Below are 4,777 nucleotides of genomic sequence, written 5' to 3'. Positions count from 1 at the left end.
AGCAGCATTGACATTGTAACCAGGTGGCATGAGGAGACAGGGCTCAGCTCCTTCCCCAATGGGATATGCCCTGAGGTTCTTCGCCTCCCTTGCCCCAGGAATGGGGAAGAGGGCCCTGGCAGCACAGTGAGCTTACCAGTCTAGTAAATATCAGGCCCAAAGTGTTTTGCAGAGAGGGAAAGAGAGAGAAGTAGAGAGAAGTCTCACATTGTTGTGGGAGGGGATCCCAGAGAGGGAAATTCGCTTGGGTAAGGTGCAGTGGAGTTTTAACTTTGAAGTTATTCCCACCCCATTCATGTTTTTGTCCAATGAGAGTTCTTTTAAGCGTCCTCTGGAGTGATTGATTTTTGACTCTGATTCCAGATTGGTTGCTTGATCCCATGACATACCCCTCCTTCCAGGACTTTTGGCTTTCTGAACAAAGGAATCTTACCTGGATTTTTACCTAGCCAGCAGAAGGGAAAGTTAGACAAAGAACTCTAAGTTCCCAGATGGGGAGGTGGATGGAGGCATGGCGCTGGGAAGTTATTGCCTTTGAAACCACTCTCATCCTGGAACTGGGAAGAGAAGTTAACATAGTCCCTCAACATTACCTGGGAACATGTTAGAGAGGCATATATCTGGCACATCCCAGAATTATTTTTAAGAATCTCCATTTTTACCAAGCTCCCCAAATAATTGGTATGTACATTAGCATCTGAGGAGAAATGTCTGGTGAATGACAGATTGACTAAAGTGAGAAGAATGTATTTTTACTATTTAAGTATTAGCACATATAGAAAAGTATGACACGTTCTTATTTTTAAAAAATTGTATAATTGACAAATTCCATTTTAATAAAGACAATACAATGAATAAAGCAAAGGTAATTGACAGATTTTCCTGTGAAACTCACAAATAATTCATTGTTAGACAACATAGATTACTTATCATTGAAGTTACTGGAGTTTAGTTATCTCAACTTCAATTGGAATCTTTTTTTTTTCTTTTTTTTAATAACTTTTACTTTTACTTTTTTTATTAAATAAAAAAAAAATTACTGTGTAAAGACCATGCAGGATTGTTGCATAGGTACATACGTGGCAATTTGGTTTGCTGCCTCCATCTCCTGTCACCTATATCTGGCATTTCTCCCCATGTTATCTCTCCCCAACTTCCTACCCCTGACTGTCCCTCCCCTAGTCCCCCGCCACAGACCTCAGTATGTGATGCTCCCCTCCCTGTGTCCATGTGTTCTCATTGTTTAACACCTACCTATGAGTGAGAACATGCTGCCTTTGATTTTCTGCTCTTGTGTCAGTTTGCTGAGAATGATGGTTTCCAGTTTCATCCATGTCCCTACAAAGGACACAAACTCATCATTTTTTATGTCTGCATAGTATTCCATGGTGTATATATGCCACATTTTCCTTGTCCAGCCTACTAATGGTGGGCATTTAAGTTGGTTCCAAGTCTTTGCTGTTGTAAACACTGCTGAAATGAACATACATGTGCATGTGTCTTTATAATAGAACAATTTATAATCCTTTGTATATATACCCAGTAATGGGATTGCTGGATCAAATGGAAATTCTATTGCTAGATCTTTGAGGAATCACAACACTGTCTTCCACAATGGTTGAACTAATTTACACTCCCACCAACAGTATAAAAATGTTCCTATTTCTCCACATTCTCTCCAGCATCTGTTGTCTCCAGATTTTTTAATGATCGCCATCCTAACCGGCATGAGATGGTATCTCAAAGTAGTTTTGATTTGCATTTCTTTAATGACAGTGATGATGAGCATTTTTTCATATGTTTCTTGGCCTCATATATTCCTGCTTTTGAAAGTATCTGTTCATATCCTTTGCCCACTTTTGAATGGGTTTGTTTGTTTTTTTCTTGTAAATCTGTTTTAGTTCTTAGATTCTGGATATAAGTCCTTTGTCAGATGGGTAGATTGCAAAAAATTTTTCCCATTCTGTTGGTTGCCGGTTGATTCTAATGATTGTTTCTTTTGCTGTGAAGAAGCTCTGGAGTTTAATTATATCCCATTTGTCTATTTTGGCTTTTGTTGCCAATGCTTTTGGTGTTTTAGTCATAAAGTCTTTGCCTATGCCTATGTCCTGAATGGTTTTGCCTAGATTTTCTTCTATGGTTTTTATGGTGTCACATCTTATGTTTAAGTCTTTAATCCATCTGGAGTTAATTTTAGCGTAAGATGTCAGGAAGGGTCCAGTTTCTGCTCTCTGCACATGGCTAGCCCGTTTTCCTAACACCATTTATTAAACAGGGAATCCTTTCCCCATTGCTGGTTTTTGTCAGGTTTATCAAAGATCAGATGTTTGTAGATGTGTGACATTGCCTCTGTTTTACTCCAATGGTCTATATCTCTGTTTTGGTACCAGTACCATGCTGTTTTGATTTCTGTAGCCTTGTAGTATACTTTGAAGTCAGGTAGCATAATGTCTCCAGCTTTCTTCTTTTTGCTTAGAATTGACTTGGCTATGTGGCCTCTATTTTGATTCTATATGAAGTTTAAGATATTTTTTTCCAGTTTTGTGAAGAGGGTCATAGGTAGCTTGATGGGGATAGTGTTGAATCTATAAATTACTTTGGGCAGTATGGCCACTTTCACAGTATTAATTCTTCCTAACCATAAGCATGGAATGTTTTCCATCTGTGTGTGCCCTCTCTTATTTCCTTGAGCAGTGGTTTGTTGTTCTCCTTGAAGAGGTCCTTTAAGTCCTTTATTATTTGTATTCCTAAGTATTTTATTCTCTTTGCAGCAATTGTGAATGGCAGTTCATTCTGGAAGTGGCTCTCTTTAAGTCTGTTCTTCGTGTATAGGAATGCATGTGATTTTTGCACCTTGATTTTGTATCCTGAGACTTTGCTGAGGTTGCTTATCAGTTTCAGGAGATTTGGGGCTGAGACGATGGGGTCTTCTAAATATACAATCATGTTTTTTGCTAATAGAGACAGTTTGAATTCTTCCTTTGCTAATTGAATAAACTTTATTTCTTTTCCTTTCCTGATTGCTAAGGCTAGAACTTCCAATACTATGTTGATTAGGTGTGGTGAGAGATGGCGTCCTTTTGTAGTGCCAGATTTCAAAGTGAATGCTTCCAATTTTTGCCCATACAGTATGATATTGGCTGTGGGTTTGTCATAAATAGCTTTTATTGATATATGTTCCATCAATACCTAGTTTATTGAGAGTTTTTAGCCTAAAGAGCTGTTGAATTTTGTTAAAGGCCTTCTCTGCATCTGTTGAGATAATCATGTGTTTTTTGTCTGTGCTTCTGTTTAGGTGGTGAATGACATTTATAGACTCGCATATATTGAAACAGCCTTGCATCCCCGAGAGGAAGCCTACTTGATTGTGACGGATAAGCTTTTTGATGTACTGTTGCAATTGGTTTGGAGTATTTTATTGAAGATTTTTGCATCTATGCTCATTGGACTGAAGTTTTCTTTTCTTGTTGAGTCTCTGCAGGGTTTTGGTATCAGGATGATGTTTGTCTCATAAAATGACTTAGGAAGGATTCCCTTTTTTTTGTATTTTTTGGAATAGTTTCAGAAAGGGTGGTATCAGCCCCACTTTGTATGTGTGGTAGAATTCAGCTGTGCACCCATCTGGACCTGGACTTTTTTTGGTTGGTAGGCTATTAATTGCTGCCTCAACTTCAGCCCTTGTTATTGGTCTATTCAGGATTTTGACTTCTTCCTGCTTTAGGCTTGGGAGTGTGCAAGTGTCCAGGAATTTATCCATTTCTTCCAGGTTTACTTGTTTATGTTCATAGAGTTTTTTGTGTTAATATCTGATAGTGGTTTGTATTTCTGTGGGATCTGTGGTGGTATCCCCTTTATCATTTTTTACTGCATCTATTTGATTATTCTCTCTTTTCTTTTTTATTAATCTAGCTAGTCGTCTGTTTTGTTGATCTTTTCAAGAAGCCAGGTCCTGCATTTATTGATTTTTGAAGGGTTTTTTATGTCTCTATCTCCTTCAGTTCTGCTCTGATCTTAGTTATTTCTTGTCTTCTGCTAGCTTTTGAGTTTTTTTAATCTTCCTTCTCTAACTCTTTCAATTTTGATGATAGGGTGTCAATTTTAGATCTTTCCTTGTGCTTCTCATGTGGGCATTTATTGCTATAAATTTTCCTCTAGACACTACTTTAAATGTTTCCCAGAGATTCTGGTATGTTGTGTCTTCGTTCTTGTTGGTTTGGAAGAACATGTTTATTTCTGCCTTCATTTCTTTGTTTATCCAGTCAACATTCAAGAACCAGTTTTTCAGTTTCCATGAAACTCTGTGGTTCTGAGTGAGTCTTTAAATCTTGAGTTCTAATTTGTTGCACTGTGGTCTCAGAGACTGTTTGTTATGATTTCCGTTCTTTTGCAGTTGCTGAGGAGTGATTTACTTCCAATTATGTCATCAGTTTTAGAGTAGGCATCATGTGGTGCTGAGAAGAATGTATATTCTGTGGATCTGGGGTAAAGAGGTCTGTAAATGTCTATTGAGTTTGCTTGGTCCATGTCCAATTCAAGTCCTGGATATCCTTGTTAATTTTCTGTCTCCTTGATCTAATATTGACAGTGGAGTTTTAAAGTATCCCACTGTTATTGTGTGGGAGTCTAAGTCTCTTTGTAGATCATTAATAACTTGTTTTATGTATCTGGGCACCCCTGTATTGAGTGTGTATATATTTAGGATCATTAGCTCTTCTTGTTAACATTGATCCTTTTACCATTATGTAATGCCCTTCCTTGTCTCTTTTGATCTTTGTTG

Source organism: Cebus imitator, unplaced genomic scaffold (genome assembly GCF_001604975.1).
Source record: "Cebus imitator isolate Cc_AM_T3 unplaced genomic scaffold, Cebus_imitator-1.0 Scaffold408, whole genome shotgun sequence".
In the NCBI taxonomy this organism is placed as follows: Eukaryota; Metazoa; Chordata; class Mammalia; order Primates; family Cebidae; genus Cebus; species Cebus imitator.
The sequence above is the reverse complement of the archived record's forward strand: the minus strand, read 5'-3'. Positions refer to the sequence as shown.